This window comes from Salvelinus alpinus, chromosome 18 (assembly GCF_045679555.1).
Source record: "Salvelinus alpinus chromosome 18, SLU_Salpinus.1, whole genome shotgun sequence".
Classification (NCBI taxonomy): Eukaryota; Metazoa; Chordata; class Actinopteri; order Salmoniformes; family Salmonidae; genus Salvelinus; species Salvelinus alpinus.
Genome location: NC_092103.1, coordinates 42,144,560 through 42,159,054, shown reverse-complemented (window position 1 = coordinate 42,159,054; position 14,495 = coordinate 42,144,560). Strand labels below are relative to the sequence as shown.

Here is a 14,495-nt window from a genome sequence, read left to right as displayed (position 1 = left end):
GAACTACCGTAAAAGCAGAGTGTGTGATAATATGACATGGCAGCTGATTCTCAGCTGAATCCTGAAAAATGTTCGTGAAATAAATGTCTTAATCTTGAAAAGATGATTTCTAAAGCACAGGAGAACATAATGAGATGCCAATATCTTCCGTTTTTCGATCCTATTATTCAATAATACTCCAGTTAGTCAAGACAATACCTTGTAAGGGGAAGACGACGTAGGGCTACCAGTGGTATGGAGGGGGGCCACTCTAGTAAACAGAGAGATTCCTTTACACACGTTCACTCGAGAGGTCGATCAGATCAGCATCTGCGTGCTAACAACATACTCGCTGTCAAACACAAGCTAACATTTTACTGGTGAGAATGACAATTTTCCATCTGTCAGGTCTAGACAGAAGACAACACAGTCACTTGACAGATCACAGAGGCCAGTGGCAGGCAGATCTCCTAATGTAAGCAATGACACAGCTAGCGAGCTATGCCAAATATCTGCTAGTTTGTGTACTGTACGCCCCCTTGCTAGACACTGAAGAGGAACCCGACCGTACACCTCGGCTGAGTGACTTGGTGTAAAAGAGAGATCTCATAGGTGTTCCTCTCCAGTGGCTCCTATGTAGACCATGAGGAGGGTCAAGTTTGTCCACCACCACATGATTAACGGCGTGTCGTTTAACATCCAGTAACGGCAGGTCATCTTGTCATGTAGGCTTTCTGCCGGTATGGTAAAACATCATTCTTGGAAGCCAGGGGGGGGGGGGGGGGGAATGAAAAATAATAGGATGAACAAAAACTTACATACAGGCATACAGTAGTTAGACTGAGGGCAATTCTGACACTACCAGGAAACGATGTATCCAGTCTTAATCCACCGCATTCTTTATTTTCATTTTATCGAACCTTTATTTAACTAGACAAGTCAGTTAAGAACACATTTTAAATCTACAATGACGCCCTACCCCGGCCAAACCCTAACGACGCTGGGCCAATTGTGCGCCACCCTATGGGACTCCCAATCACGGCCGGTTGTGATACAGCCTGGAATCGAACCAGGGTCTGTAGTGACGCCTCTAGCACTGAGATGCAGTGCCTTACACCGCTGCGCCACTCAGGAGCCCCATTCTACTCAACTTTTTGTCAGAAACATTACAAAACTGTACAATTGTGGCCTTTATAACTATACGTGTTAGTGTAGCTCAACAAGCAAAGTATATAGACAAAGTGCATAAGCCCCCACAAAGCTAATTGTCAATGCATGAAGTAACTTTCAAATTAAAAGCGCTACCGCTGGTTGCTGAAGCTCAATCAAATACATTGTGTAAAAGTGCACTGGAGCTTGCAGAAGGTCAACAGCAAACTCAAATCTGGGAGGGATGATCAGCATCATAAATGATGATCTTGGACTGACTGAACTCGCTGGCATTTGAACACACAGTGAGCCCATTAGCAGAGTCGGGAATGCAAAACAAATGACTTCTTTAGCTGGAGAAATAACAGTGCATGTTGCCTTGACCAAATTTGGCTGGCTGAAAACACTGACATGGAGCAGCCTGCGAAACACACGCACATCTTCTAAACATGAGTGAGAATGAGCAAGGACGCATACTGTACTGACATCAATTAAATCTAGGGTGTTTCTTTACTTATACTGTGCAAAAAAAATCTAAAATGGAACATGCAACAATTAATGATTTTATTGAGTTACATGTTCATAGAAGGAAATCAGTCAATTGAAATAAATTCATTAGGCCCTAATCTATGGCTTTCACATGACTGGAGAGCCAGGCCCAGCCAATCAGAATGAGTTTTTCCCCACCAAAGGGCTTTATTACAGACAGAAATACTCCTCAGCACCCCCCCTCCCCCAAATCAGACGATCCCGCAGGTGAGGAAGCCGGATGTTGAGGTCCTGGGCTGGCATGGTTACGTGTGGCCTGCGGTTGTGAGGCCGGTTGGATATACTTTTAAATTCTCTAAAGCAACGTTGGAGGTGGCTTCTTACTCAAGCTAGGCTTGGAGGCATAATGTACTTTAAAATCTTTGGCAACAGCTCTGTTGGACATTCCTGCAGTCAGCATGCCAAATGCATGCTCCATCAAAACTTGCCATTGTGTTGTGTAACAAAACTCCACATATTAGAGTGGTCTTTTATTGTCCCCAGCATAAGCTGCACCTGTGTAATGATCATGCTGTTTAATCTTGATATGCCACACCTGTCAAGTGGATGGATTATCTTGGCAAAGGAGAAATGCTCACCAACGGGGATGTAAACAAATTTGTGCACAAAATTTGCGAGAAATAAGCTTTTTGTGAGTACGGAAGATTTCTGGGATCTCTTATTTCAGCTCATGAAACATAGGAACAACACTTTACATGTTGCGTTTATATTTTTGTTCAGTATAGCTTGCCAATCTGTTACTATACAGTACAACCAGGGATACATTTTTTAAACGCTATTTATTAATTTATAAAGGTGCAATATGCAGAAATCGCTCCCCCATTTCCTGGTTGCTAAAATTCTAATAGTTTGTCTTATTTCAGTTTGTGACAAAACAAGCAATATATAATGTAGATAATCATTGTACCATCTAAACATTGTACCACCACTGTGAAATATATTTTCAACAACCAAAAATATAGCATTTTCAGCTGGTGTACAAAACCGAAAGTAAGACGCAAAAACGATACTTAACGGGAAGCATAGAAATAGGGCACATAGAACATATCTACCGCTTCTTAGACTTGCTTTCAATGAGAAGGAAAGTTCTATAAGTCACATTTCTATGTTATTTTGGTGAGCTAGCCCAAAAAGTTACATATTGCAGCATCAAAGCTATTTATTAAGACTATGGTTTACAAGGCTATGGTTCAGCCAAAACTGCCACAATGTGCTCTTCCCAATGTGAGCATGCCTATGGCACATTTGAATTCTGTTGTTGATGTCTGTAAACAGGAAGTTGCCTCACTGTGTACAATGATGTCATAGTGCTTAGTTCACCTTTTAACAAAGTGACCTGTAAATGTAGGTGGTACAGAGTAGAGGTCAACCGATTAATCGGAATGGCCGATTAATTAGGCCCGATTTCAAGTTTTCATAACAATCGGAAATCGGTATTTTTGGACACCGATTTGGCCGATCAAAAAAACATTTTTTTTACACCTTTATTTAATCTTTATTTAACTAGGCAAGTCAGTTAAGAACACATTCTTATTTTCAATGACGGCCTAGGTGAACGGTGGGTTAACTGCCTCGTTCAGGGGCAGAACAACAGATTTTTACCTTGTCAGCTTGGGGGATTCAATCTTGCAACCTTACAGTTAACTAGTCCAACGCTCTAACCACCTGATTACATTGCACTTCACGAGGAGACTGCCAGTTACGCGAATGCAGTAGAAGCCAAGGTAAGTTCCTAGCTAGCATTAAACTTATCTTATAAAAAACAATCAATCAATCATAATCACTAGTTAACTACACATGGTTGATGATATTACTAGTTTATCTAGCGTGTCCTGCGTTGCATATAATCAATGCGGTGCGTATCGTTGCTCCAATGTGTACCTAACCATAAACATCAATGACTTTCTTAAAATCAATACACAGAAGTATATATTTTTAAACCTGCATATTTAGCTAAAATAAATCCAGGTTAGAAGGCAATATTAACCAGGTGAAATTGTGTCACTTCTCTTGCGTTCATTGCACGCAGAGTCAGTGTATATGCAACAGTTTGGGCCGCCTAATTTGCCAGAATTTTACGTAATTATGACATAACATTGAAGGTTGTGCAATGTAACAGGAATATTTAGACTTATGGATGCCACCCGTTAGATAAAATACGGAACGGTTCTGTATTTTACTGAAAGAATAAACGTCTTGTTTTCGAGATGATAGTTTCCGGATTCGACCATATTAATGACCTAAGGCTCGTATTTCTGTGTGTTATTATGTTATAACTACGTCTATGATTTGATAGAGCAGTCTGACTGAGCGGTGGTAGGCAGCAGCGGTCTCGTAAGCATTCATTCAAACAGCACTTTCCTGCGTTTTGCCAGAAGCTCTTCGCTGTGCTTCAAGCCTATCAACTCCCGAGATTAGGCTGGTGTAACCGAAGTGAAATGGCTAGCTAGTTAGCGGGGTGCGCGCTAATAGCGTTTCAAACGTCACTCGCTCTGAGACTTGGAGTAGCTATTCCCCTTGCTCTGCATGGGTAACGCTGCTTCGAGGGTGGCTGTTGTCGTTGTGTTCCTGGTTCGAGCCCAGGTAGGAGCGAGGAGAGGGATGGAAGCTATACTGTTACACTGGCAATACTAAAGTGCCTGTAAGAACATCCAATGGTCAAAGGTTAATGAAATACAAATGGTATAGAGAGAAATAGTCCTATAATTTCTATAATAACTACAACCTAAAACTTCTTACGTGGGAATATTGAAGACTCATGTTAAAAGGAACCACCAGCTTTCATATGTTCTCATGTTCTGAGCAAGGAACTTAAACGTTAGCTTTCTTACATGGCACATTTCTTACATGGCGCATTTTTACTTTCTTCTCCAACACTTTGTTTTTGCATTATTTAAACCAAATTGAACATGCTTCATTATTTATTTGAGGCTAAATTGATTTTATTGATGTATTATATTAAGTTAAAATAAGTGTTCATTCAGTATTGTTGTAATTGTCATTATTACAAATTAAAAAATTTAAAATTAAAATCGTCCGATTAATCGGTATCGGCTTTTTTTGGTCCTCCAATAATCGGTATCGGCGTTGAAAAATCATAATCGGTCGACCTCTAGTACAGAGTTGATATCAAAGATGGATGGGAGCAGTCCTGATACTATTTTATTGGCTGTAAAGGTTCTTCATGACTTTCCTGTTGACGTTGCCAGTCTCCCGCCCATGGGGCTTCCTCAGGGGAAGCTCTGAATGGCTGTCCAGGGAGAACATCCTGAGGCCATGTGGTCACTGTGCCAGGGGTCACTGTGGATCTGACTTCAGAAAAGGCCTAATGGCAGAGACCAGCTGGGACAATGCAACAGCATGAACATCCCTTCACTTTTCAATGTTCCCCTTCCATTATTGAAATGAGCTACTGAGCTAACTCTGTCTGGCTCTTACATCTTACAAAATATTTGGCTTCAATCGATCTCAAATGGTTGTAATGGAATATTCTAGTTTGTGAGGATGTAGCATCAGAGAAACATGACAGTGATACGAAGTTGCATTGTCTTGCAAAACCTACCTTTTCTCTGACTCATGCACTCAGTTGGTTGACGTCACATATACAGTAATTCCCCGGGAGGATACGTATAATTGTGCTATCCAGGAAGACATCCACCAGCCTAGACGGTGCTTTAGGAAATGACCATGACGTTATCTTTCACTTGCTTTGAATAGCCAGAAGTGATCACGGTAGGTGTAATGCAAATACAAAAATCACTGGATATGAGTAGCAGTACAACTCACACTCAGCACAGTTCAACCACTGACGTACAGTTCATTGTTGATCAAAGCTCTTGGAGTAAACCCTGAGAAAAAAAATATGTCTGTTGTAAACAGACATTCATTCAACTCTGCACAAATGTGGAGTTTGGCAAACACTGTGGAACACCACTGTTTTAGACTATTCAAATTAAGATCAGCTATGAAATATACAAAGTGCAATTTTGGCCCACAATGCAATAGTCCTGTACTTCCACATTGCTATTTTCATAAATAGATCTTCACTGTTGAATTTGATTTAGATATTCAGGTTCTCAAAAAAGGTCATGTTCACTTCCATCATTTTGAGCAGCCAGCATTTGAAATACACATTTCCTGTTCTGGTATATTTCACAGTGGATTCAAATGGCCGTTGTGAGTGAGATCATAATTTTTGCCTTGAGTCAATCTTTTTTCTCTCCAAAGTTATACACAATCTGAACTTGCAAAGTAACAGCCAGGGCCAGCTTCGACTGTGCCTTTTAATGTTGAGATATGGCTGGATAGATTTCATACATTTTCTTTAACAGTCTGCAAACTGTCCAAATTATATGTTTGTGTATTCTGCAAAAGATGATTGGGAGTAACATTGTCTCAGTGGAGTCTTTTACCAAAACAGAAGGTGAGACTTTAAATGATGAAAAGGGGAAATGAACCACAAAACATAGCAGATCAGATCTCGTTCCCTAGCCCATACCGGTTCTCTCTTTCTGTTCCTCTGTATTACCCTCATCAATTCATCTCTCCGCTTTTCTTATTTGGTCTCTGAGATTACCAAGAACCCTTCCTTAAGGTGTGGGCTAACATGGCAACTTCAAAAAGATTCCTGGCCTAAATATAACATTTAACTGCAAGACCCATGCTGCTTAGGAGTCTAGACATCTACCGTGATATCTACGCTCAGCGGTAACACGCCTATTTAAACCAAGGGAGCCTGTCCATTTGTATGTGTGTGGGGGAAAAAATATTGTTGATTTTATAGTGATGGTGAAAACATCGATCCAGTTGTATATTGCAATATTATTTTGGGACGATATTATATTGATATTTGACTTCAAGTATAAACTTTTTTTTATTTTTTATGTATTGCTACGGTAGGTAGCGTTGGCAAGCGCTAGTCGGCTGTACCGGCGCCAAAACTCCAATATTTTTCATCCTATAGCTTGTTCTCAATCTTCTTTTTAAATACTAAATACTCAGCCTGTTTTCAGGACTAATTTCCCTGACTGACCAAAACTAGTTCTCATGCTGTCTCTTGTCTCTCTGCAGCAGACATATAGTGAGCAATTAGTTTGGATCATCAAAATAGCAATAAAATCACAGGATCGAATCACAATACATATAGAATTGTGACAATAGCAATACATATCGTATCGGCACCTAAGTATGGTGATAATATCGTATTGTGAGGTCCCTGGCAATTCCCAGCCTTATTATTTTACAGAGTAAATATTTTCATATTTAACTAGGCAAGTCAGTTAAGAACAAATTCTTAATTACAATGACGACCTACCGGGGAACAGTGGGTTAACTGCCTTGTTCAGGGGCAGAATGACAGATTTTTACCTTGTCAGCTCGGGGATTCAATCCATCAACCTTTCTGGTTACTGGCTCAACGCTCTAACCACTAGGCTACCTGCCGTAGTGTTCAAGATATCAAATACGGTTATCAGTGACCCTTCCAAAAAAAGTGGTGAATGACCTCCTCCTACACCGACTTTGACACCCGCAGAAATACAGTTCAATAGCTGTGCGCACAGACATCGTCCCACAAAAAGGAACCAACGGAAGAGGGGGGAAAAAGCTGTACGAATGTAGTTGATAGTGTGGCTGGTTAACACAATTGTAGACTGACGGTCTATCAGATGTTAAAAACAAGTGGTCAATATGTAAAAAAGGGACAGACGATCTAGACCTAAAATTGGACATCTTTAAGGTTGAAAAGCTGTATGAAATGTTACTGTCTAGGAAAAGTGTCTAGAAAAAAAAGTGCAAAAAATAAAATAAAAAAGGTGGTCCATTGCAATATTTCTCTCCTGCTTGTATTTACCATTCGAGAGAATGAAGCCCTTCAGTTTGTTTGGACAGACAATGTCAAAACATTTAGAGAGAAAACATTGTTGAGAACATGCATACTTGCCATGGTCAATGGGATTACTCACCTGTACAAACGCCTGTCAACAAACAACCATTCAGTCACATGCTGCCGTGTCAAATGGGTGCTTCGAGCACATCTTGGAGGCAAAACGTATGTGACCTTAGCAGGTTTAACTTAAGACAAAACAGTTATAAATGGAGTACCAACAGAAATAGAAGTATGTTGCACCACCACAAGGGCGGTTCTACCATTTTAACTGCCATTTCTACAGCAAAAGAAATACCACAATATTTTAGCTGGCAAGCACCCTTACACATTATCTTGCAGCAGTGGAACCCTTGAGTGATTCCAACAGCTAGGCCTAATCCAGAGCCATGTCTCTCCCTTGGGAAGTTATGTTTCCTGTCCATAGGATTAAAGATATTTCTGCAGTAGGAGCTCATTGCTATAATTGCCCTAAAAATAACTACATTACACATCCATAAGTTTAACATAAAACATATAGTATATGATTGAGTGAATGCAGGGCATTGGGTTTGATGCGTCTTAAAGATGCTGCAGTTGTTGACAGGAGAATCATAAATGACTATTAACTGCTGAAGAATGTGTTGTTAGGCCGATATATAGGTCCTTGGAGTTGCTCAGAGACATTTGTTGTTTGCATGAGTAGGTTCCTGTATTGGAGTAGGTCCCTGTATAGGAGTAGGTCCCTGTATTGGAGTAGGTCCCTGTATAGGAGTAGGTCCCTGTATAGGAGTAGGTTCCTGCCAACATGACTGTGTCTAGGCCAGATGGGAGCCATGAGATGAGAATAGTCAGACCCCAGATATGTTGAGAGACCAGAGTAGCCTGGTCCCAGATATGTTGAGAGACCAGAGTAGCCTGGTCCCAGTTTGGTTGAGAGACCAGAATAGCCTGGTCCCAGATATGTTGAGAGACCAGAGTAGCCTGGTCCCAGATATGTTGAGAGACCAGTGTAGTTTGGTCTCAGATGTTAGTGCTGTATAGCAAACATCTATGGTCACCTGTTTATAAACCGATCTGGGACCAGGCTAGATCCAGAGGCGGAGCAGGAGCACCTCCCACAGTGCACCTCTCTTGTGTAGTGCGAAGGTGCCCCTAGACACTGATCTTGGGACAGTTTAGCATTTTCCCCACTAATGGTTAAGGTTAGGATTCATGAAACTAATCCTAGATCTGTACCTAGGAGAAACATCAGCCCGTACCCACCTCTCTGCTGCTGAGGAATCAGCAGGATTCTCCTGCAGCACCCACACACCCCTAAGGACAAAGGAGGCCTTCATTCCCCCAGAGCCCAGTACAATACCACACAGTTGTGGCCCTCAATAGCAACCTTGTTACCCAGGGGAGAGTCTGTGGCACATGCTGGTCCTAGCCTTGGCTTTGTCTGAGGCAGAGCTGGCTATGGTCGTCGGCAGTATAATGCATTGCCCTTCACACTTTAATGGAGTGGCAATGGAGGCCATTGAGTGGCTTTCACTTTCAAAGTCTATATCAAAGTTGAGAAGAAACTGTGTAGCTGTTTTACAATTTCTGGGCATAAAGTACAGGGCACATTTAGGACATAGCCCATTTCTGAGGCAGAAAGTACAGGGCACATTTAGGACATAGCCCATTTCTGAGGCAGAAAGTACAGGGCACATTTAGGACATAGCCCATTTCTGAGGCAGAAAGTACAGGGCACATTTAGGACATAGCCCATTTCCAGGTTCTGTAACACCTGGATCAAAATGCACTGACAGACACTTGCAACAGGGGCTCTATTATAAAAAAAAAAAAATGTATGTACAATACATTGCTTCATGTGTGATCCCTTATGAATACCTTCAGACAAACTAAGCCATGTAAAGAATCAGACGAGTAATGGATCAGCAGACACCAGTGACATAATTCATGATGAACATGCACAGTACACGCCATAGAAATAGAATGACTAGTAAGTGCACTTCTAGATGGCCTTGAGGCTCCATGACAGAGGAGCAAGGTGATAGTTTAATCCAGACTAACCATCCACCATCCAGACTAACCTCTGATACTGACAATAGCTTTACAGGATTAAAATAGGCATGGAAATAAAGCAAACATGCTGTTGGGCTGAATCACTCAACTCCTCATTGCCGATGCACCGACTCGTCTATTGAGCCTCTCAGTGTTCAATAGATACATGAAGTCCTGTTTGGCATCCTGTCTTTAATAAAGGCTTTTTTGTTGGCTTCTGGGCCACAGAAAAACAAAAAATATCTAAATCTGATGCTGAAATGACTAGTGGGCCCTTTGTTGGCTTTTTGAATTTTCCATCATAGAAACATCAAATAGCCGAACATGAGTGTTATGGATGGACCATTTTCAGCTATGATGGTTAGACTACAACATCCACTTGTTTTATGTTATAAACACTTACTTGTGAACGTTGTGAAATAACCAGATAAGTACAAACATGACAACTGACATTTTGTGAAAACACTTTTACCCTCCCTGTTGCTCAACAATGACTGTTTCTTTCAATAACCTGAACGAGGCACACATTCAAAACAGAATTTAATTCACAATACAAGCACAGAGACATGATTGAACTGAATGCTCTCTCAACCACCGATTAAAGAGTAACAGACAGTGAAACAGTCGAGAGCCTCAGGCAAAACCAAGCTTCTGACACTATCAGAGTCACACAAGACCGACTACTGGCCTAGGCTAGCCTCAAATAAATTATAATTATTGCTGTGTCATGAGCAATTTCTCAATGGCACCCGTTCCCCTCCCCACCAACTGTCACACGGCTGTGATGAGTGACTGTGCGCTGCTCAAGGACAGTGGTTGTTGGCTTTAATAATTAGGGTCTGTGTGTACTTCCCGTCATTCTTTTTTCATTGAAACAGTTAACTGTTTAATCCAATTTATTTACTAGTTGACAATTTGTAGAACTCAGCATTGCACGTGTCCTAACAGTAAGACGCATTGTAATAAAATCAGGTTAAGGTGTCGACACATTGCAGAAAAAACACAGAAAACGGTATAAAAGAGTAGACTTTACAAAACCATAAAACTAAATGCCAGAAAAAATCTAGAAGGAAATCACATCAATAACATGTTTTTTTCCACCATGTAGCAAGAATGTAGAAGTGCTGTTCTGAAGTCCACTGTGTGCCTTACTGCCTTCCCAGAGGACATTTACATGTAGCAACAGGAAACATGCCCTGCCGCGTTACCTGAAAACTGCTGAGTCTAGCTAGGCCCTATCAAATCCCTCACCTGCAAGCATATATCAATCACATTGCTAGCTATTCATTGGCTCCATTTCTCCTGAGGCACATGTGTCCCCACAGCTACATAGTTTGTTCTGTCACACGGAAATGGTGACACCACACCCCATCTTGGTGTTGGAATTCACACCCAGAGGCTGCATATTTTCTGTAGCTTGTTTGACAACTGCAGAACACACACACGAGGCCTTGAAACATTATTGAAGAAGTTAAGGCAATCCAAACTACAACAATGGGAAAAGATTAATCAACCAAAGCTAGACCATGGAAAACTTATTTGAAATGTGAATCTGTGTTAGGTAAGCTTCTCTATAGACAAATCAAGGGTGCAAAAGGCATTGGGTTACGCAATGACTGCTGTTTACTACATATTGTTATTTGAAGCCAAATAGACACATTTTCATACAGGTTGGATACCATATTCTGGCTTCATGTAAAGTTTTAAGAACGACCAGTCAAGTGAGGTAACTGTTTACAGACAGCTTACCCAACTCAGTCTGGCTGGCCAGAATATGAATGTGGGTAGTGGTGGTGATGACAGTGGCGGAGCCAACCAACAGTGCGAATGATACAAAGTAACACACCTTAATGTAGTCTAGAGATTTAGGACGTGACATGGCTACATTTGGCTAGGATTGTAGGCTGACCTAGTTGTACGATTGTAGGGAAAAATTACTCCATACCAAAATGTACAGCGTGCCATGTGTTTAATGAATACAAATTCATTTTTTTCTTCTTTATTTACGAGCAATAGGCCAAGAACTGATCTGTAATGCATGTATTCATGCCTTGAGGCACTGTTTCGCTTCCGTATTAAAACACTTCTCTAGCTACAAAGCTCCGGAAATCGAAGTAACGTTAGAATGCTCAGTTTACGTATTGTTAAATGGTCGTTTCAAAATCTTTTTTCTTTTTTTCTCGATATAAGCTACGACTAGGCTACTGCTCTAAAAGATTTGTCAATAGGTAGCCTATTCGGCCCTCAAACTATTCGAAGTGCATAACTCGGTGAAGTTTAGAGAATGGAGGAGTTGAAAACTTCAAAATCGGACTTGACGTCACGCGCAGTCAGGCATAGTTCTGACCTAAAACACATACATTGTATCTCGACTCACCTCTTAGTTCCTCTTCCTGCGAAGATTTCCCACTTTCAAAGGTGCAATATCGAAATTAAATCCCTTTCCCCAGCAGAAATGGTGTTCTAAATGCTGGTAAATGTCAGATAGTGATTTTTCAACTCCCTCCCTAGTCCCGTTCTTTAGAGGCGGTGGTACAAACTCCACCCTTCAGCGATTCAAGAGCACAGCACACTATGATGCAGGCATGGGGCGGTGTATCAGGGGGACTCAGAACTTGTGGATTTCGTGATAATCGACGTAAACTTTTCTATTAAACCGCAACGTCACTGAATTATTTGTGAATGACACATCTAGCCTAACAAGCCCCATTTTAAAAAGTCGACTAGTTACCAAATGCAGAGATTTGGTTACATCCGTCACCTCACCCGCAAATAGATGAACTTCAAAGTAGCTTACTGTATTATGATAGTATAGCCACCAATTAATATAACCTATTAGACATCATTTGAAAGGAAATCGTAACAATAGGCCACTGACAAAAGCTGCATCTAACACATTATTTTAGTGGTCCCAAATGTGTTTTTATGAGTCCTCCACATCAGGTCTAAAACATAACAGGTCAGCTAGGAATGTCATTTTGCGTCTGCTCTAGAAAACCGCAGAAATGCTGCCACCATTTGGTATAACAGTGCGTCTACAGGTGTATAAGTCTGTAAAATGGTGGAAAAGTTGTGCCACAAATCAAATCAAATTTTATTTGTCACATGCTTCGTAAACAACAGGTGTAGATTGCCAGTGAAACGCTTGCTTTACGGGTCCTTTTCCAGCAATGTAGAGTTAATATAAAGATGCAAAAATAAAAATGTGAAAATATTGACAAGCGGAATAAATACACAGTGGATAATAACGAGTAAAAAGTAACATGACTATATAGAGGGAGTACCGTGTCGATGTGCAGGTGTACAAGGTAATTGTGGTAGCTATGTACATATAAGTAGGGGTAAAGTGACTAGACGGTAGCAGCAGCGTATGTGGTGAGTGAGTGAGTGTGTGTGTGTGTTGTGGGGGGGGATAGAGTCAGTGCAAAAAAAGGATCAATGCAGATAGTCCTGGTAGCCATTTGATTAGCTATTTAGCAGTCTTGTTTAGCAGTCTTATGGCCATACTTGAGTAAAAGTAAAGATACCATATTAGAAAATGACCTAAGTGAAAGTCACCCTGTAGAATACTACTTGAGTAAAAGTTTTTAAAAAAAAATTGGTTTTAAATATACTTAACTATCAAAAGTAAATGTAATTGCTCAAATATACTTCAAAGTAAAAATAATTTTAAATTCCTTATATTAGGAAAACCAGAATGGCACAATTTTCTTGTTTTTTTTTATTTACAGATAGCCAGGGGAACACTCCAACACTCAGCCATCATTTACAAACGAAGCATTTGTGTTTAGTGAGTCCTCCAGATCCGAGGCATTAGGGATGACCTTAGATGTTCTCTTGATAAATGTGTGAATTTGACAATTGTCCTGTCCTGCTAAACATTCAAAATGTAACAAGTACTTTTGGGTGTCAGAGAAAATGTATGGAGTAAAAAGTACTTTACACCACTGCTTATGGCATGGGGGTCAAAGCTGTTCAAGGTCCTGTTGGTTCCAGACTTGGTGCACTGGTACCGCTTGCCGTGCGGTGGCAGAGAGAACAGTCTATGGCTTGGGTTAACACCTTGCAGAGTCTTGCATTATTTCAACCAACACCTCAGAAATCAGGATGCTTGAATTACAAATCAACCTTTGAGTAGGGTGAAAGTTTAACACCTTTATACCTATTGGATACAGGTATTAGCATTGATGGCATTCACTGTACATATAGGTAGATGTAGCCTGTAGTGGCATAGTTATAGTCATACTTATGACATGGGCTATATTACTGATAGTTTATTGTTCAGTGTTATACTGAACCTCATCAGGTGCTATCCAACAGCAACAGGCATTTTGACTTATTAAAGACTAGTATCACACATACCACAGAGTGCCAAAATGTCATGAAAATCCACTCTGTGGTTTGTGTGTTGTTGGATCAGATCCAAGATCTTTTATGAAGTCACAGAGACAGCCATCACTTCATCTCCTCACCATTCTAGATCATTAGGAGACGAGGGGATGGCTGCCATTTGTGAGGTCATAAACAAATGCATAACAGCACCATGATATCACTCCAGTAAACATTGAAACAAGCAAGTCTCGCCGCAAACAAGAATCACAACTCGGCTACCTCTCTAGTGTGGTTACCATTTTATTTTCTCTACGGTTTGATTGACATGATGATTTCCAGATTTGTTTTCTGCTTTATTGTCCTGTTGATGATCTTCAACATCAAGCCTCTAGATCTTGAGGCCCTCCAGAACACCCTGATGCCTCTCATGGTCCCCAAACAATGGGCCAGCACCCTGTCCCTGCAGGGGGACCTCTTCACGGATGTGGACAATTTTGTCATTCAGCTATACGAGACCACCACAATGCCACCGCACCACCAGAGGACCAGGGGGGGCCCAACGAGAACA

At 40.9% G+C, this 14,495-nt stretch overlaps 1 protein-coding gene across 2 annotated transcripts in view; it reads right to left on the bottom strand.

The window, feature by feature from the left end:
• tln1 (talin 1) overlaps nt 1-12,164 on the bottom strand; it is a 142,169-nt gene extending 130,005 nt beyond the window's left edge. Inside the window, exon 1 of one of the 2 annotated variants that reach the window (XM_071351904.1) lies at nt 11,973-12,164. The gene's annotated coding sequence lies outside the window, so the exon portion shown is untranslated. The remainder of the gene's footprint in view (nt 1-11,972) is intronic. The other variant, XM_071351905.1, reaches the window with a different exon arrangement.
• Nucleotides 12,165-14,495: the final 2,331 nt, after the last annotated feature.